The 21134-nt window shown below is 50.4% G+C and overlaps 1 long non-coding RNA gene across 1 annotated transcript in view; it reads right to left on the minus strand.

The window, feature by feature from the left end:
- Positions 1-9707, minus strand: part of LOC137216448 (uncharacterized) — a 46550-nt gene extending 36843 nt beyond the window's left edge. The window contains exons 1-2 of the long non-coding RNA XR_010939771.1: positions 9584-9707; positions 696-769 (exon numbers count right to left, since the gene is read on the minus strand). This is a non-coding gene — a long non-coding RNA (uncharacterized lncRNA). The remainder of the gene's footprint in view (positions 1-695; positions 770-9583) is intronic.
- Between the last annotated feature and the right edge of the window lie 11427 nt (positions 9708-21134).

Genomic DNA, 21134 nt, shown 5'->3' on the forward strand with positions numbered 1-21134 from the left:
CAGAGGGCTGCCCCGTGCCAAACCTCCACGCCGCCCAGCGGGCGCCCCCTCTTCATCATCCCGCAAGGGCACGTCCCCGAGTCCTTCCTGGCTTGGTGGAGGGCCACGGCGGAGAGAGCCGGGCCCAAGAGCGATCAGGAGAGGACGGGAGGAACGGCTATCACGGGCTCCACTCAGAGCACAGGAGGCAAAAAGCCCACGAGGCCTGGCTCCCCCTCAAAGGGTCTCCCCACCGCCGGCCCCCACGTCGGGCTGGGCTGGCACTGCTGCTTCTCGGGGGTGAGGTGGGGCGCCGAGTGATCACGTCACGGGCGGTTGGCTTCACGGAGGCTGGAGCCCAGACCGGGCCCTGGTGCCGGTGCAAGCGGCCCGGGCCCGATCCCTTTCCACTCTCCCCGCCCCCGCAGGACACGGACCTCAAATGCTACGTACCGATCACCTAGGGTAACCGTACACAGATGCTCGTCCATGCACCTCTTTCTTCCGGCCCCCCAGTCAGGATCTGACTCGAGAGCCTTTCCTACCGTGGCCAAGAACTCCGGCACAGTACACCAGTGTCCCCGTGCCACGATCCCACCTGGGAGTCCCTCCTTCTTGAGCCTTGCTGAACTAGCAGAATCACTGACCTTTTCCTCTGATGAAACAGACTATTTCGGACGGGGGGACGGGGAGAGAACAAAAGAGCACGCACTCACCCAGAACACCAGCGCCTGGAGATGACCGACGTCCCCGGTTTCCCTCTTCCTCCTTTCCTTCCGCTCTGCCTCCTCTGCAACGAGAGAGAACCGAACGCCCATCACTCAGTGTGGGACCACCACGGTGCCGGTGAACGGGGGGCTGGGGGGGGGGGGTCCGCGTACACCCCCGCCCGCGCAACCTCGAGAGAGAGTGCCTCCGGTTCCTACTCGAGTGTACCGGCACCCCCGGGCCAACCAAAAACTTCCGAACGAGGCGCAAGCGTGAAGAATCAACTCCACGCGTCCTTCGGAAATGGCACGGATGCCAGCCGGGGCAGGGGGGTCGTTAGACAGAAACGGTTTGTACACAAAGAAGCGCGTCCAGTGAAAACCTTGATCCCGTCATCCCCCTAAATCTCCTTCCGGCGGGAAGCACAGCCATCACACCCTGGTGTTGACAGGCGCGGAGCTTGTCTCCTCGGCTCTGCACCCGTGGGACTACGGCGGGACACCCCGAGGTATCTTGGCAAGCCCGCGCGCGTCCTCCACAACTTCCCAGCAGTTCCTAGGACGCGTGGGTAAAGGGGCACCCACTCGTCTCCCCTCTGGCCGCACAAAGGTCCACCGCACGTACTTTCCGGGCATAAGGGCACGTGCTCTGGGACGTGGCCCACATGAGATCTACCCTGCTCCTCTCCTCTGGGTGGACGCCGACGCCGGAGAACGTACCCTGGTCACGCTCACCCACACCCTGGTAACGACAGACTCAGTGGCCCGCGCCTCAGAGCCACTTCCGTGGGAGACAGAAGAGGAGAGGAAGGAACAAGGCGGAAGCCTAGCGTCCAAAGAGGAGGGGCACGTGAGACACCCTACGCTCCTGCCTCCGGGCACAGACAAGGGCACCCTACCCCGGGCACAGACAAGGGCACCCTACCCCGGGCAGCTGTCCGAAAAGAAACGGAGGGGACCTAGCAGGACACGACGTCGACTCCGCACAGACGCGCCGACGCCACGGCACGCCTATAGCGCCGTGAGAGCAGCCGAAAAGGCAGAAGACTACCTATCGCTACGTGAGCCTGCTGGGGCCGGGGAGCAGGCGACATGCACACAGCCCTCTGCGGCCCGTTGCCCCCACCTGCATTCAACCCCGGGAGCACACATACGCACGCAGAAATGACGCGTGCTTCCCTCCGCAGACGGGGACAACTTGGGAGCGGCCATCGAGCAACGGCGAGGGCTTTGGCTTTGACCGGGAGAAAGTTCTATCCACAGCGGCACCCCCGAGGCGGTTACAGGGAGAAGGTACAAGAGAAGGGACCTTTTGTACACGCTCTGTAGGCGCACGTACACGAGCTTACGCACGACGCACACGTGATACGCACGCGCGCCCACGCACACGTTCGTGTACCTGCGTGCTTACGAATGAACGAGTGGAGCAGGGAACGAGTGAATGAACCGACGAACGAGTCCGGGGGGTTTGAGGCGAGAGTACAGACACACTCCCATGGAGAGCTCCCCAGAAGGGTCTACTGAACTGATGGCCCTCCCCAGGGTCATCTGTCTGTGCGGATGGAGGGGAGCCGCTGGGATGTACACCTGTCCCAGCAACTCCAAACCACCTCCCTGCACCCCCGACCCCGGGCACTCCGTGGCAGAGTGACCGCCTGACGCCCCTGGAGGTGAGCAGGGGCAATGTGCCCCAGCTCCCTTGGGTCCCCGTCAGTGCCTCCCGCTGCCACAGTGGCCTAGACCCTCTCGGGCCTGCTCCTGAGCCCTTAAGCCAGTTCACGTAGCGGGATGAGAACAGCAGAGAGGCAACCCCGCAGGAAGACGAGGAACCCAGGTCCCTGTGCCACCTCTGGCTCTGAATCAATGTCCTGAGAGAGCCAGGGTTCTGCCCGACACGACCCAGGTGGATGCCCGTCCCCAGGTGTGCAGACATGACAGGGTCCCGGTCGCCAGGACCTGTGGGCCAGGCAACGTGGACTCCAGACCCCTCCCAGAGGGGTGTGGAGATGGACCCACCGAGGCACGGATTCCTTGGGAGGTCTTTACCTGTGCGCTCCTACTGCCAAGGAGAAGCCCCAAAAGGAAGAGACACCGCCTCCCCCAACCCCCCAGTAGGTCCCAGCCCACTCGGAAGGCTTGGGTGGCTCTTGGGCCTCCCTGGGCCTTTTTCCCTGGGCCTTTTTTGATCCGCAAAGGGCGGAGGGAGAGGCCACGCTCGCGAAGGCGCTGGGCATTTCTGGAGCAACAGTGCCATCAAGCGGAAGCTTTTTCAGCACGGCCTCCAGCCCCTGCCTGTGCATACCGTGGGGAAGGCCCGTGACGGGGAGGAGGGCTGGCTTCGGAGCACTGGGAGGATTCCCGGGCCGAACCTGGCCGCCCGGCACGCCTCCGCGGTAGGTGTGGAAGCCACACGCGGTGGGGGTTCGGGGCCGGGCTCGCCCACCGAGGAGCCCCTGGCTGCCAGGCCCGCCGCGCTCCCCACCCTCGGGGCCGTGGCCTCGGCAGCCGCCATGTTCAGGAACAGGGAGCTGAAGCTCCCACCCCAGGGCATCTGGCCCCTGGATCCTGGCCCTCCCTGCAGGAGCGAGGCCGGCCAGTGGGGTCCGTGGGGTCCCTGGGGTCTCAGGGCCACCGGGGACCCAGGACCCGCTGCCGGTGCCCCGGCGGAGGCCCCGGGCCCAGCCACCGTGGACCACGGGGAAAGGGGAGGAGGTGGCCGCCCGGTCCCCTGTCGGGGGCAGCACCCTGCAGACAGCCCGGAGAACGTGTCCTCGTTAGTGCTTGCTCCCAGGCGCAGACGAGGAAGAGCAATGCAGGGGCGCTGTGCACGTTCCACCCTCTCACAGTTGGATCTGGGTTTCGGTTTCTTTACTTCTTGCTCCCGCCATAGAGAGTCCCGATCCCAGGCCCCGCCGCATCCCGTGAGGCCCTTCCTGTGCCGCAGGACACAGGGTACCCAGGACCCACTGGCGATGGGACGCCAAGTGGGCCACGATCGATCGGTACGCAGAGAGGGACGGCACCGTCCGCAGCGAGGGGATCCAGGTCCGTTTTCCGCACCCGAGCTCACCTCGGGAACAGGAACTCTGCGGCCGGGGGACGCCCTATTCCTCGGCCTCCCTCCCCGTGGACGACCCGGGGGTCCTCTCGTTTGGGGAAGACTCCTGGGAGTTTTCACAAGCGGCTCCACGTTCTGCAGGTGCCGCCGTTGGCCCCGGCCAGAGGGGCACGCTGAGGGCACCTGCGGCGGGCCACCAGTCAGAGCGCCTAGCTACCTCAGGACCCGGCCCCAGGGAAAGGCTCTGCCCACGTAAGATGGCCTGACAACGTGTCGGGCGACTCACAGGCGCGAAAGGAGAGGGGCGCGGGGAGGGTTTCAGCGCCCTTCCAGGAGGGGTACGTGTGGAGGGAGGGAGGGGTCCAGCCTGGAGACTTGCTCCCAGTCGGAAGCCCTCCCCCACACCGCACCCCGCCCCGGGACCGGACCCCCCCACACACACCAGCCCACCACGCACCCCCGCCCCGGCAGATAAGAGCTGGGCAAAAGGGCAGGAACGGGCCACCGCACAGCTTGCTCCAGAAGCGGCCTATCGGGTCAGCCGGGGACTCGAAGGCACCGCCGCGTGCCCAGGAGTATGCACCTCGTTCCCGGCCTTGGCAGACAAGCTGGACGAGTGGTGGTCATGGGGGAGAGGGTGGTCAACGGGGGGGGGGGGGGGGGGGGGAGGCGTTCCTCTCAGTCCATCAGAGGTGAGCTTCAGGCAGCTTCTTCAGACCCCTTCCCCTTGATTCCCTGGCTGGGCTGCAGGTGCAAGCACAGGGCCGAGACCCGGAGGGCCAGGCCGGAATGCAAGCCGGGGCCTTTCCTTCTCATCGCTGAACTGAGGCTCAGGGCCTCGTGGGGAGAAAGCTGAAGCCTGCTGCAAATGCACGGCCCGGGGGTCCACTCGGCGGGGCTCTGCTCAGCTCCTCTCCTCTCCTCTCGTGTCCTGCCCTCTCCTCTCCGGGAGCCCCGTCCGGGAGCCCTCGGGACAGGCCAGGTCAGGCCTGGGCCACCATCCCGGAGACCGCGCGAGACGGCAGCGCAGCCACCGACTGACTGGACTCTTCGGCTCAGGTGAAGGCCTCCTCCTGCGGCGGCTCCTGCGTCCCGCGAGCGCCGTCCCCTTCTGGACTCGGACTGCCAGCTCTCGCTGGGCCTCGGGCGCCCTCGGCACTGGGTAGCCAGGCTCCACGTGTCGTCTCTGAGCTGGACAGAAGAAGGTCGGTGGGCCCGCCTCGGCCGCTGCCGCCAAGGGCGGCGGAACTCCCGTTGCCCGCGGTGGTCTCTGGCTGGGCCGCACCGCGGCCCAGAGCGGCTTCCGGGGCCCTGGGCCCGCCTAGGCCGACCCTCCTCTGGCGCCGAGGGGAAGGGACACGCGGCCAAATGCCCGCAGAACCGCGGCCCGGCCTCCTTCGGAGCAGCTTCCTCTAGTCCCGCCCAGACGTGGCGGCCACCAGGGTCCACCGAGACTCCACTTCCTGTAGCCCCACACGCCAGGCGGCCGGGCTGTGCGCCTTGTGCCACTGCCCGTCTCTGGAGCGTCCACGGCACCGCCGGGCCTTGGGCCACGCTTCCCGCCCCTTCCCAGGCGGAGCCCTTGACTTCCCGGGGCCACTGTCCAGTGTTCCCGACTTCGATCCTTCGTCACTCCTCCCCAGGAAGGGACGGGTACAGGGTTCGCGGGATCGGCGGACCCGTTCCTCTTGATGGCACTACTGCACCACGAATGCCAACCTGCCCTGCCCCTTCCCCTCCCCCAGGCCCTCTCCCTCTGCCCTTTGCCGAGGGAAAAACGAAATGCCAACCTCTGCCCAACCTGCCAAAGGCAGGATGGCTCATCAACCCGGCCACTTCAGAGGGGCGCGCCTCAAACTCTGGCCCTCCATCCTGCGGGGCCCCGTTTCTGTGGCGTCTCTGCGCAGTGTGCTTGGCATCTGGGAATGAGTTCCTCTTGATGGCAGTATTGCACCAGAAATGCCATCCTGCCCTTCCTCACCACTAGTCCCCCATCTCGTTAACCTGTTCTTGTGCCTTTTGTGAGGGGGAAAATACACCAACCCCTGTCCAACCTGCCTCCAACATGGCGGCTCACCATTTTGGCCAAATTTGTGTAGCACTTCCACATGTGGATGAGCAGAGCCTCATCCCTCTTTGGTCCTCTTAGCCCGCCTTCTGGCCAGAAAAGGAAAGGATCCTCATCCAGGTAGCTAGCAGTGGATCTGAACCTATTCCCTATCCGTTCCTGTGTCTTTAGCACTGGAGTAGGGCAAGAGACCTCAGCAGGTGCACCACACGTGGTCCTAGCCCCTGCTTACTAGTGCTAGCTGAGGTACAGTCTAGAGTCACAGAGAGGCCAGCCTGATGGTTTTACACACAGGTCAGTCTAGAGGAGGCAGATTCCATATCAGAGACACCAAAGTAACCAGTGTTGGTGGAGGGTCACTCTGTTTACCACTGTTTAACACAATGCCAGGAATTAAATATAAATTGCTCTAGAACAGTGTATAAAAAGCCCTATCTTCAGGTAATGCCAAGTCTAGCATTTCCTTTTTAAAAACATTTTATGGCTTCCGCCACCCACCCATCCAATCACTAATGTAGGGTCTCTGCGTCATAAAAGAACAAATAATATCAGTGGAAGAAGTCTTTCCAGAAGAAAATCATCAGTATTTGGTAACCTTTTGTTTCAATAGAGAAGATGTTTATCCCTTTTACTAGGCAATGCAAAGGAAGGGTAATGCAAATATATTACGGTTGTTTTGTTTTGACCCTTTTAATAATGTCTGGGTCTTAATCTCCAGAGTTTCTTAAGCCCATCTTGTTATGTATTGGGAAGGATGTCTCTACCCTTTCATTATACATTTATTGAGATATTCATCCTCTTCTGGAATCACCAGATCAAAGTCTGTTTTCAATACTTCTTGTCCATAATAATCAACTGAGCCCCTAATTCCTTGTTTCCAATTGATTTCAAGTTCCTCCTGTTTGGAAAGACACCTGGGACCTCAAGCAGACAGGCCTCTTTATATGTCCAGGTGTTAACTTTGGTGAAAAGGGCACAGTTAGGGCTTCCCTGGTGGCGCAGTGGTTGGGAGTCCGCCTGCCGATGCAGGGGACGTGGGTTCGTGCCCCGGTCCGGGAGGATCCCACGTGCCGCGGAGCGGCTGGGCCCGTGGGCCATGGCCGCTGAGCCTGCGCGTCTGGAGCCTGTGCTCCGCAACGGGAGAGGCCACAGCAGTGAGAGGCCCGCGTACCGCAAAAAAAAAAAAAAAAAAAGGCCACAGTTATATCACCTTGCTCACAGCCTTGGGTAGGGAGTTTGTGTGGGTCAGGGCCTAGTCACTGGCTTAATAAACAGGAGGATCTCAGCATCCTTTCCACTTAACATTAACTTGCAAAATGTTTAGAAATCTTAGAAGTGTGTAAAAAAAGGGAAATCAAGGGTTTCGGTATCCCTATAACGAGGTGTTTTAAAAAATTAGTGATACTTGACTCTGCAACAGTGCGCGTAAGAGGGAAAACATTTCAGAGATGTTGATTTTTAACTTCTTTTCCCCCGACTTTACCCACCCAGTGCTCAAAAATCCAACACTCGGAGGGTTACGTTTCACAAAGTTCTAACCTTTCGAAGGGTTGATTAGAATATGGAAAATATACCATTCACTGAAACCGAGAAAATTAACAAAAGTCCTGACAATCAAGTGCTTTACGAATGTTTTTTATAAGCCAATTCCATAAATAAATATCCAGTTAGAAACAAAGTTTACAGGATTTTAAATTATCAATGATGAAAGATTATATGCTTAGGGTAATGTTAATACACACATGAAAATCTACAGGAGGAAAAGTTAAAAATTCCCGTAGGACAGACAAGTAGACTTAAACAAGATGAAAGATGTACTACATTCTCGGATAAACAGACTTAGACTCAAGAACATAACAATTCTTCATCAGTTAATCAAGCAATCCATTCTAATCCCAAAGAAAATCCAAAAGGCTTTTGAACACTTCGTTATTTTCCACTGTTAATAAGGGAAAACAAACAGGCAGAGATATCCAAGAGCGTTATGACAATGAATAGCCATGTTGTGAGAGAACTAGTCATACCACATGTGAAAATATATAGAACACAAAGTTCAAGAATAGACCTGAAGACATACAAGAATTTAGTATACACTGAGGCAGCCTCCCAAATCAATGAGTATAGACAGCCTTGGGACAAAGTGATACCCATCTAGAATAGGCTCATAGTTCCACACCTCTCACAATAAACCACGATGAACTGTACAGGGATCCAAGAATTAAAGGTACAATGTACAGAAGCACACAACTACTAGAAGAAATAACAGGCAAGATTCCTTTATAGCTCGGGAGCAGGAAAAGCCTTTTGTACGTCTGACCCAAAAATCCATTAAAAAAAAAGAGGATAAATGTGAACACCTAAAATTTACCATGCTAACGAAAAAAGCATAATCGAAGTTAGAAAAGCATTGATAAACGGGAAAAAATATTTAATTCACATCAGTAGTCTTCCTAACATAGAGAGCAAGCTTCTAGATATCGTTTAAGAGTAACAACCAAGAGAAAGACATTACTAGTTCACAGAAAAAGAGCCACAAAAGGCCCTTAAATATACAAAAAGATTCCCCAGCCGCACATATAAAGGGAAATACAAACAAAAACTACTACACTACTGTATAATTTCATACAAAGTATGAGTTCCCAACCAAGACCTGCCCTTTCAGAGGGGCCTGTATTACCTGCCATTTCCTCACCTCTCGAGTCTGACTTGTCTCAAATCCCCTCTACCCATGAAATGGTTATAATCGCACTGTAAACAAAGTACAGTCCTTTATATGAAAATCCCTGACCCTTTAATTTCGATTGCCCTCTCATGCCATCAAATCTCTACGGAAGTTCTTCGAATTTTTAAATTTTGGTAATAAGGCCAACCTGCTGCCAATTATCAGTAACAAGAAACAAGCATTTGCACGAACCCGCACCCTTAACGGTGTCATAAAAAAAACCTGCGGTTTTTTTCCTTTTGGAGTTTTTTGTCCACATACAGCTTGCTCACCTTATTCATATTTTGTATTATTACCATGAACTTTTATCTTTGATAACCTGAAATTATTTCTTTAAAAAGCTTCATTGCTTCTTTCATTAATAAAAGGACTCCTGTTATTGCACAGAACTGTAAATAAATAAAAACATAAAGCACCAGTATTCCTATCACTTGCAGAGAGACCCTGAAAATTTGGGAGGTTATTCTTCCACGTGGTTAAATGCACACGTGAAAATGGAGCTAGAAGTTTTTTAGGTCAAAAATTCATGAAAGGAAATGTTACTTCTCTAGGGATACATTCCGGGGAGCCCAGTCCCTGTCGGCAGCGCACTCAATCCCACCCAACCAAGCCGACCCTCCTGCGGCCGCGTAAATGGGGAGGGAAGGGAGAAGGAGTTGGCGGCCCCGCACTCTCCTCCTGCCCGCCCCGCCCTCTGGCCACAGAGAACCGCTTCCCGAAGGGCTCTACTTGGACGCTCTCCCTACTGGCGCCAGGGCACAGAACTCAGGCGGCGGTACAATCCCGGCGCCCACGCTCAGCCAGCCTCGCCTAAACTCCAGACCCCGGCCGGGCCCACGCGGCGCCCCCTCGGCCCGTCCCCGCCTCCCCTAGAGCCGGCCAGGATGCAGCCACCATTGGCCGACGTCGCACGCCAGGCATAGGCTGCCCAGACGCTAGAGGACGGGGAGGGTCCCCGGGATCAGAAAGGCTGCCGGACGGTTCCCAGCCCCCGGCCCCGCGTCGCCCCGCGTCAGGGAAAGGAAACGAAGGAGGCTGAGGGGACCCACCTGGCTGAGGCCACGCTCCAGCGGGAAAAACGCGGTCAGCTCTGAACTTCGCGCGGGGGCCGGCGGGACTCGACTGCGCCCCACGCCCACCCCTGCCGTAAAGCGGCGCCTGCGTGGCCCCGCGTAGACGACCCCCGCCCCCTGTCGTCCGCGTCTCCTAGGAGAAGCCCGGGGGGTGGGGCGCGGCGGGAGGGGAGGGGGAGAGGAGGGGTGGGAATCCGGGTTCCTCGGTGTTGGCCCCGCCCAGGGGAGGGGTGGGACATCCTCAATTGGTCCCAGGTGGCGAGAGGTGGGAGAGGTGAGCTTGGGAAAGTCTGAGAGGAAACCGCAGGCGTTTTGCTCTCTGCTCGGGAGAACCAACTTGTCCCCCTTGTAGGGTCCCTGCCGCCAACGATGTATGCGAAGGAACAGTAAAACGGAAATTTTACCGTTCAACAGTCGCAAAACTATTTAGAGGAAAGAAGTTTAAGTACACTTGCAAACGACGTGACGAGTTTGTATCCTTCATATGCTTGAGGTTATTAATACTTGAATTGCTCCCTCCTCAGGTGAGGGGCAGAGTCCCAAGAGCAGGCACGCCCTGCGCCCCGTCACCTCCCGCTCTTTGCCAAGGACCTGCTAGGGAGCCAGCGCCTCTGAAGCGGTTTTCCGGGGCTGCTGCAGGTGGTGTCCACACCGCCTAGGTGGGTGGGGATGTGCTGGGTCCGAAGGAGTCGCAGCGACTCGCAGGCTTCTCCTGCCTGGCGGGTGCCTTGACTTATTTTTTCCTGTTGAGAAAAGGAGCACGCTCCTCTAGAGAAATAACGTTCACATCAAGGAGACACACGTAGCATAGAGAGGAAGAGGAAGATGACAGGTGATGCCGCCACTCAGAGATGAGGGGTGTTAAATTGGGGCTTGTATCCACCCAGTACCTTGTTCCCTGCAGAGGGGTGCAGCGGAGGAGAGAGAGCACGGGAGAGAGATTCAAAGAAAGATCTTTAGAAACAATTGTCTCTAGGATCGTGGGTAACCGGCAGCTTTTTGGTGACTAAAACAGTCGAGGCTGTGAAGATGTTTTTGTTAACTCTTTATTTCCATTGACAAATGTAATTCTTGCTTGGTTATTTCTTAAGAAAAAACATCTCCAGAAATACAGAAGTTTTTCAAGGGAGAACTGAAGTCACCCCTGCCCAGATCTACTCCCCAGTGTAACCACCCTTCCAAGAAACACTTAAAAGAAATCCATGGGCTCTGCAACGACCCCAGGGCAGCACAACTGGCCTGCTGACTGCCCCTAACTCCTCAGGATTTCCTGCCTCCACTCTGCTCCCCCACCGAGGACCTGCACGGGCCCAGGCCCCCCAAGACAACCTGCTGTCCGGCTAGTACCAGCCTTGGCTCAGGCTCTGACTCACAGCCCCTCTTCTCACCCATTCCCTGCTGTTTGGGCAGAGCTGGTGGGAATTTCCGGGGCAGAAGGGAGGAGGACAGTGAGGACCCTGAGGTGCCTAGTTCTGGCCAGGCAGCTGCCTTTTTGCATTTCAGGTCAACACAGGGAATCTCACAAAGCGCAGCTGCCTTCAACTCCTAGGGAGTGAGGGGAGGGCTTCATGCTCTGCCGCAACTTGCCCTCCTTCTTGAGGGTGGAAACTGAAGAGAGCTTCCACCTCCTCCCCACGCGGAATTACCTGACCAGTCCCTGGGCTCTGGATCTCAGCTGGCCCTCTGGATTCCTCTGTCATTTTCTTCTCCTTCACTCTGGGGAGCAGTGGCTGTTTCTCCATGCAGAGATGCAAGTCAAAGTCTTTTTTCTGTCTCCATTCCCTGGATGAACACAGATGCAATAACTACTCATTGTGCCAGGAAATCGAGGTCCAAAGAGGCTATGTGGCTTTGCCATTGTGAACCGGGAGTGGTTCACACACACGAGGGGCGGAGGGATGGGGGGTGGGGATGGGGGGGGTCTTATGCTGCAAATCCATTGCTCTCTCCATGCAAATGGCCACTGAGGGCAAGAGAAGATGTCCAGCGTCATTAGTCATTAGGGAAATCAACATCAATATAACAAGAGATACCACTTCACGTCTACCAGGGCAGCTGTAATTTTAAAAATGGAAAATAAGAAGTGTAATAAGGATGTGCAGGAACTGAACCCCTCATACACTGGCTGGTGGGAATGTAAAATGGTGCGGACACCGTGTAAAGCAGTTCGACACTTCCACCAAAAGTTAAACATAGAGTGACCACATGATCAGCAAGTCCACTCTATCCAGAAAATGGTCAATGTTATGTATTGTAAGAAAGGAAAACGTATTTTTTCATCCTTCCTAGGGTCCCTGTCTAGGTCTGAAAATGAAACTGATAAAAACAGATTAACAGAAGAAAGGTGTACAAATTTATAAGTTTTATGTGACATGGGATCCTTCATGAGCAAATGGTTAGACTTGTGTATCTTATGCTAGGTGTGATGAAGAGTGTACAGTCATGGAGGAATATGATAGATTAAGGAAAATAAGGTAATTGTAGTGAATGGGGGGTCATTTAGCAAGGCCTGTTTGTTTGGATTCTTCTTGGCGTCCCTTCTAATTCGGAGATAAAGAGGCTCCTTTCCTAATTCTTGTATGGACTAGTCAAATTGGAAGAAGATAAAAACAGCAGTTGGAATTTTTTAAATGATAAGGATCATTAAATGTTCGATTAAAACAGTTTTTTGGGGTTTTTTTCTGGTATGCGGGCCTCTCACCGCTGTGGCCTCTCCCGTTGCGGAGCACAGGCTCCGGACATGCAGGCTCAGCGGCCATGGCTCACGGGCCCAGCCGCTCCGCGGCATGTGGGATCCTCCCGGACCGGGGCACGAGCCCGTGTCCCCTGCATCGGCAGGCGGACTCTCAACCACTACACCACCAGGGAAGCCCAAAACAGTTTTAATTTAACCTCATATCCTCTCCTTTCTCTTTTGCAAAACCTTTTAAATACTGTTTCAATTATAAACTACTTTATACTTCTGGACCCAAAGCATAACCTCCGAAATTTCTTTTTCCTAATAAAATAAACTTACTGTGTAATCTACTGTTCCTTCCTCTTCAGCCTTAATACATATTGAAGAAAAACACTAGCCATATTATATTAAAGTGACAAATGAAATGAAGTTAGATTAGATATGATTAGAAGCAATCAACCTCAATACATCCGCACTGGGTTCCTTCAACTTTCAGTTCCTTACAGTGAGTAGTTCCTTGGAGATGTGTGAGATGGCTATCTAGTTCTACGTTCTGTAGTCTCTAAAGTCAGCCTTCTTGATAGCAACAAACACCAAGTCCCCCCACCCTCTCTGCTTAGAGTGAGCTCATTCAGCTTCTTCGGATTGTCTACTTCACATTTTAAAAAGGATATTGCTAACTCATGTAGATTTGGTGAAAGTTGAGGTTGTCTTTTAATGTTAATGTCTTACACAAATGCTTTTGAGCAATTGCCAGCCTTTTTTTTTTTTAATTAAGTAATTTATTAATTTATTTTTGGCTGCGTTGGGTCTTCGTGGATGCGCGAGGGGTTTCTTTGTTAGTTGCGGTGAGCGGGGGCTACTCTTCATTGCCGTGCGCGGACCTCTCATTGCGGTGGCCTCTCTCGTCGCGGAGCACCGGCTCTAGAGTGCAGGCTCAGTAGTTGTGGCACACGGGCCTAGCTGCTCTGCAGCATGTGGGATCTTCCTGAACCAGGGATCGAACCCGTGTCCCCTGCATTGGCAGGCGGATTCCTAACCACTGCGCCACCAGGGAAGCCCCATTGCCAGCTTTGTAAATACCTAGATTGTCTTTTGCTTGTTTCATGAAAGCACAGCTACAGTTATACTAGGTGCTACCCAAAGTTTCATGCCTTTTCTTTTTACTATACTAAAGATTCATAGGATGTATTTCTTTCCTGTTGGTAGAAGGGAGAAGGATTGAAGCAGAAGCTCAAAACTCTAGTTTTCATCTGTCTGACAAGAAACTAAAGTGCTTTCATATTTCTTCAAAACTGTGTTTTCATGGAGATTAAATTATCCCTTTTCCTCTATCACTCCAGCATCACAGAGCAACACAGAGGTTACTTAAGGGTTTCTGAAGATATGCCTTTGCTTTTTCTGTCACTAGAATAGATTCTAACAACTTGAGCATCACATGTTTGCATGAAGCTTTCATTTATATTGGTGAAAAAAATGCATGCTTTGTGATTAATAGACCTTTATATATCCAATGTTCTTATTTTAAGTAGCACATTCAACACTCACTTTGAGAATCTTAGAATCCACTTAGTTTTAGGCACTTTGACCAGTCACACAGGACTGGAGCAAATTGTGACAATCTATCTGCGAAAATTTTCTGTAAGGATATATTTTGGGGAAAGGAGCACTGAAAAATAATAACAAAGTCATTGTAGTGTTTGTTTGATGCTTTATTCTCTTCACCAACATTTAGAATGAAACCATGTATGTTCTCCCAATGACTATTTGTATTCCTCTCTTGTTCTGTCATTTAAAGAAGCAATATAAAGCAAAAAAAAAAAAAAAAAAAAAAGAGGGGCTTCCCTGGTGGCGCAGTGGTTGAGAATCTGCCTGCTAATGCAGGGGGCACGGGTTCGTAGCCCTGGTCTGGGAAGATCCCACATGCCGCAGAGCAACTAGGCCCGTGAGCCACAACTACTGAGCCTGCGCATCTGGAGCCTGTGCTCCGCAACAAGAGAGGCCACGACAGTGAGAGGCCCGCGCACCGCGATGAAGAGTGGCCCCCGCTTGCCACAACTAGAGAAAGCCCTCGCACAAAAACAAAGACCCAACACAGCCAAAAATAAAAATAAATAAATTAAAAGAAGGCTCAACATTAAACAGAAAAAAAAAGAAAAGAAGTTAGTTATAGAATGATAAGCAGTAAGATCTTATCTCAGCAATGCTACTACCTGGCTGTGGCTTTAAGTAAGTCACATCCTTGCATTTTAGCTTCTTCATCGTTAAAAGTGGAGGTTAAGGATTAGTGGACTTCTACGAAGGCTCTTCCCACTCACATATTTCAGACCTGTGTGATTCCGATTCTATGTGTGGTTGATTTTAAATTACAAGCAGAAAGATTGTGTGCCTCTCTGCAAAGGTAGCAATGGAACATTTATATTAGGAAGTTGTGGACAGTGTGCTTGTGTAGGCACTATGCTGAAAAAGCCCACGAGGAGAAGCTAATTTCAGGAGGGGAGATGGGAATGTGGATTCAGAGAAATCATGACACGGAGAGTAGTGAAGTTGAACAAGCTGACTTCTCAGTGAACTAGGAAATCAGATCACTGATTGATCATGAAAGCTCTGGGGAGGGTTTGAAATTTAATGAAACTAGAGAAGATTTGGATCGGCCACTTGTGGCACATTTTCCAGGGATTTGGGTATGAATGGATAAAACAATTATTAAGGAGTATTTCAGGTTTGACCCCGTACTGCTCACCCACTCTTTCTTCAGACTTGGATCTGAATGCCTTTTATAATTTCTGAAGTTCAAACATACTCTAAGAATGAATATTTACTAACAGTTAATGTAATTTTTATTGTTCCACATGATCTATCACTCTTAGAAATAGAAGTAGCATTATTGGGATATGCCTCCAGCTTTCTAAAATGACTTGAGGTGACCTTGCAGCAAAGGTGAAATAAGATGTCTTTCCTTAGCTGCACTTAAGAAGTGTTCATGCTAAGTATGCAGGCTTGTTTGGACTTGCTTAGAGGCTTGAATGAGATAGGAGTTTTGGTAGGGCACTGCAGAAGAATGTCCACCATTCAGCTGATGTCTCTGGCTTAACACTGGATTTTAACCTCTCACATTCCATCTCATAACATTTTAGACAAGTGTTTTGATTTGCCATCTCAAGGAGAATGCCGTTACGGCAAATATCATTCTACTGTCTGATTTCGTGGTGCACATCTTTTAGGAAGCTAGAAAATTAAGAATGAAAAAGAATGATTATAATTTGTGTTAATGTGCATCGATTTGAATGTTCTAGAAGTGTGATCTCTTTTCAAGGTTAAATATATTTAAGAAGTCGAACTGACAGCTTATCCTTAGCCTTCATTTTCCAATTGATTAAACTTAAATACATGGTATATAACATGAAAAAACAGCATAAATTATTAAGATCTAATCTTCATCAGTAAACAATAAAAATGTCAATGATACTTGAAGAAAAACGTGGCCCACCCATTTAAAAATGTTTTATAATTTTTCTTTTCCAGCGCTGAAAATGGTGTTGTTTGCCTTGGGTTGAGGGCATATTTCTGCATTTCTACCACTACCACCACCAGCACTAGCCCCGTCCCCACACAGTGGTTTTAAATTTTCATGAAAATAATCATGAGTGAAAGGCTGGGAATTAAAGAAGCAAAGAATGTTCCATTTACTTTATACGTACTATTGTTTAATGCTTTCAGGAAATTATATGTTATCAAGTGTGTGTTTATGGTGATGATCGTTGCAGATAAATGAAGAATTCAGAGCCTGAACCTAAGCTCAAAATAAGATGCCAAAAAAGGAAGAAAAGATCAAAGAGCTTGGAACGGAATTCCAGCAAGCTGAACCCAGGTAATGAAACTAGATATATATTCTATCATGTCAAGATGTGATAGAAAATTACCTTTTAAATGGAAGGAAAACATGACCAGTAACAGACTTTCTTGTATATCAACATTTTAGTTTAAATAACTTTACAAATCTGATTTCCTAAGACAGATCATTTCCATGTGTGGAAAGACTCAAGCATTAGTTTTTTTTAATTTGCCTAAATATTTTGTGACAGAATGTATTATACAAGCAAAACTGTTTTTGAGAGGAAATTTTCATTTTAATTTGAAAACTTGCGTCCACTTTTGTATTACTTTCAGTTCTCCATAGAAACAGAACCAATAGGATTTATACATATATATATATATATATATATATATGAATTGGCTCACATGATTATGGTGGCAGGCAAGTCCCAAGATCTGCAGGGTGAGTTGGCAAGCTGGGGACACAGGAGAGCCTTCGGTGTAGTTCTAGTCTGAATCCAAAGTCCTGAGAACCATGAAAGCCAATGGTTTATAGTTGGAAGGCCAGCACTCTTGAGACCTAGGAAGAGCCAATGTTTCAGTTCGAGTCCTAATGCGAGTCTAGGTATGCGGGCTCAATAGTTGTGGCTTGCGGGCTGTAGAGCACAGGCTCAGTAATTGTGGCGCTCGGGCTTAGTTGCTCCGTGGCATGTGGGATCTTCTCGGGCCAGGGATCGAACCCCTGTCCCCTGCATTGGCAGGTGGGTTCCTAACCACTGCGCCACCAGGGAAGCCCCCTAATTGCTTTTAGATATGGTAATTGAAACTATCTTTCTGCTGAATATTATTTTACTTAATCATCATCAAATAATATAACAAAATTTACCATTTTAACCAGTTTTTAAGTGTACAATTCAGTGGCATAGAATACTTTCACAATATTGTGCAACCATTACCACTATCCATTTTCTGAACATGTTCATCATCCTGAACAGAAACTCTTTACTCATTAAACAGTAACTCCCCATTTACTCCTCCCCTCCAGCCCCTGGTAACCACTTTCTGTCTCTATGAATTTGCCTATTCTAAGTACCTCATATAAGTGGAAGCATATAATATTTAATAATGTTTGTCCTTTTTGTCTGGCTTATTTCACTTAGCATAAGTACTTATTCAAGCCCAGATCTAAGTGCTACATGAAGACTGGATATCATCTGGCTCTGAGCCATAACACTAACAAACCAACTTAAAAGTCAACTTCTACGGGACTTCCCTGGTGGCGCAGTGGTTAAGAATCCACCTGCCAATGCAGGGGACACAGGTTCGAGCCCTGGTCCAGGAAGATCCCACATGCTGCAGAGCAACTGAGCCCGTACGCCACAACTACTGAGCCTGTGCTCTAGAAGCCCCTGAGCCACAACTACTGAGCCTGCATGCTGCAACTACTGAAACCCGCACACCTAGAGCCCGTGCTCCACAACAAGAGAAGCCGCTGCAATGAGAAGCCTGCGCACTGCAACGAAGAGTAGCCCCTGCTCACCGCAACTAGAGAAAGCCTGTGCGCAGCGATGAAGACCCACCGCAGCCAAAAATAAATAAAATAATTTTTAAAAAGCGTCAACTTCTAGAGGATACAATTAATCAAACAGCCACATGGACCTTCTAAACTAGTAATCAATAAAATGAAACCAGACTACAAGTAAATATTTGGATATGAAGCCAGAGATAGAGAAATCACTTATGGTCAATAAGGTTCCAAATAGACAGTGGAAAGACCATATCCAAGATCAAATGTTGTACCAACAAAAGACAGCTGCCTTTGTTTCGAGAGTCTACCAAAGGATATAGGCTTGGTGATAAGGCAATGCTCAAATATAGGAACCCCAAAACAGCAAAAAGTATTCATCTGGAACTTCATGTAGCCATTGGCCTGTACATGCTGGTCAGTGTATGTGTCGAAACAGAAAGGGGGCAATGAATGTGGCCCGTTGAGAGTAGAAACAAACCAAGAGACAAGGTAATGAACGAGGAGTTGCCCTGCATCAGAAGAAAGACTTCCTTGATGAAAGGGACAGCAGTGGACAATGTGAAAGGTGATATAAGCAAGTGTGCCAGGAAACCAAGGTCCAAAGAGGCTAATTGCTTTTGCCGTTATGAGCCAGGGTTTCACATGACAAATTCACACACACGGGGCTCTCATGCTACAAATCCATTGCTCTCTCCTTGCTATACATGGACTTTCTGATTTCATCTTAGGGTTGTCGGGGAGGAAGACATTTTCTCCTACTCTTCTAGGTTCTTCTGCCTGGTCTAAGAATTAAATTGGCATGAGACAGATTAATAGGAGAAAATCAAACAAAGTTTAATAACGTATTCATGGGAGGGACCCAGGAAAACTGAGTAATTCACAAAAATAGCTGAAACACTCACCTTTAGTACCATCTTCAGCTAAAGACAAAAGAGGGTGTTAGGGGTAGTGGTTTGGAACTTCAAAGGGGAGGAAGGCAATTCACATGGAGATGGAAAAGCAAATGTTTGGTAAACAAATGTATGCTGGGCCAGGCACAGACAGTGGGAGACAGAGAGGAATTGTAACAGACTTTGCTAGGTTCCTCCCTGTCTACACACCTAGTTCATATTATAGTTATCTATGGGGATAGCTCCCTTCCTTGAATAGGTCCTCTATCCACATTCTTTAGGGAAGGTCAAAGCTTCTTCCTGAGTCTTTTCGTCTTGAATATTTTCAGCTCGAGATAATCTGCATGCCAAAGAGACATTTTGGGGTGACAAATTTTGTTCCCCTACAGAGCTGAGACCAACTTGACCTGCAAACCTTCATAACACTTGATGCTTCTAGACTCCCAGCCTCAGCTCCAGCTCCAACTACCCTTCTCGGGCTGGGCCAGTTTCAGTGCCAATGAAGGTGAGCTCAGTATACTCTAATTCCTTTCTCAGCCACAGGCCAGGACCATCACGACCTGCTTTCTGACTTGCTTCTGTTCTCTCCAGTTTTGCCTTGGTTCAGGTTCTTTTTTTTCTTTTTTTTGAAGATAAAAGGAAGCACCAAGTTAATGAAAACCTAATTTACATACTGTTCTGTATGGCATTCAGATTAATAGAACAATGGATATAATAAGAAAATTATACAAGGATTGAATTTCACATGGATCATTTGATATTCTACCTGTGCTGTGAGCAAGTCATGTTGCATTAGATCACATCCTGATTTTATTACGTTACCGAATATCCCATTGTCGCATCCTCACCTTTTGCCTCTTCATTACAGGGATGTAATCGCAGGATGAACCCCTCAGAGCTTGGGTTCCACTGCCCGTGTGTGCCTATTTCACAATCTGCCATTGTTACAAGACACTCTGGTTAATAAGCAGATAATAGGATATGCAAATTGCATGTACCTGATGAGGAAGGAAAGGTGTTGAAGATCACTTCCATTCAGTGTCTCCACCCCTGCCTGTGGATGGATTTTGATTTACAAGCTCAATATGAGGCAGGAGATAGATGGGCCCCAGGGTGAGCAGCTGGAATTCGTTCCCTGTGGACTGATACTCCAAGATGAGGAGAGGCTGAGCCCAGATAAGAGATAAAAGACCACGTATTTCTCATTCTCAAAGTCGAGGAGACCTTCCTGACTATGAAGCTCCTTGGAGGTCAAAAGGGGAGTGATGTCAAGCTACCCATAGGCCTCTTCGCTGGAATCCATCTTGGCTAAGAGACGCATGCACACACGGGAGGATCCTGAGATATACCAAATATGGACTCAGAACCAGACAAATCAAAATGATTGGCCAAAGGAAACCCGGAAGAAATACCCCATATAAGTGATTTAAACTACCACGAGGGCACGATTCTCTCTTTCTGAGTCCACCCGTGTGTCTATCCACATGTACAGTACTCTTTTTCCTCCTATTAAACACTTTGTTTCACTACTTCCCATCTTTGTGGGAATTCTTTTCGGCAAAGCCGAAGGGCCAGGGCCTTGTCACTGGCCACTGGTCTAGCGGCTAGGATTCAGCGCTGTCTGCCGCGGCCCAACCTCAATCTCTGGCTGGGAACCAAAACCCCGCTTCAAGCTGCTGCAGGCTGAGGCCACCCGAGATCAAATACTGAGTGCATCAAGCTCACTCCCTTGGCCCCTACATCTCCTGGAACTCCACAATTCTCTCTGGCCTTCTGGTAAGGCAGGAGAGAGATGGGCTTCAGGTTAGACATTTATAATAAGCCTCCTGTTTATACTTCGAGATAGAAATAACAACAGGAACAGGGTAAATTAGCTAGACTGTGTCTCCTGTGGACACTTTAAGATAACAGTAATGGCAGGGGCAGAGAGGGGCTAAACCCTGCTTGGGCAAAAGGTCACATACTTCTCATCCTTGGGGTTAGGGAGACCTTGACTGCGCATGCACAGAAAGGCTCCTCAGGGATCAAAAAGGGGAGGGGACACCAGATCAATAATAAGTTTTGCTAACTTCCCAAAGGTCCTCGCGCTGAAATCCACCTTGGCTAAAGGATGCACGTGCACATAAGGGAGGGCCCTGAGACAAATCAGCTATTGGGTCAAAACAAGACGAATGGCCAGAGGAAAACAAAGACCTGGAAGACTGCCCCCTCATAAACGATTTAAACTTCCCAAAGGCGTGACTTTCTCTGAGCTCACCTGTGTGTCTGTCAGCATGTACTCTGCTTTTGTAATAAATACCTTACTTTCCTCTCTACCTTCTGTCTCTTTGTAAAAATTTTTTTCAAGTCAGACAAGAACTGGGGCACAGACCCTAGCCCCTGGCCCTGGTGGTCTAGTGATTAGGATTCGGCACTCTCACCGTCGCAACTAGAGTTCTATCTCTGGTCAGGGAACTAAGGTCTCACTCCAAGTTGCTGCTCATTGCTGTCTCCCCGAAATCACTGGGATACAAATCCTGGCCCCTTCATGCTTTGCTGCACCCTTGTAGGAGGCAGGGGAGGCCTAGGCTGACAAATACTGTTCCTGAAATCTACGTGCTCACCAATTCTGCTCTC

The sequence above is a fragment of the Pseudorca crassidens genome, chromosome X, assembly GCF_039906515.1.
Source record: "Pseudorca crassidens isolate mPseCra1 chromosome X, mPseCra1.hap1, whole genome shotgun sequence".
NCBI classification, from domain to species: Eukaryota; Metazoa; Chordata; class Mammalia; order Artiodactyla; family Delphinidae; genus Pseudorca; species Pseudorca crassidens.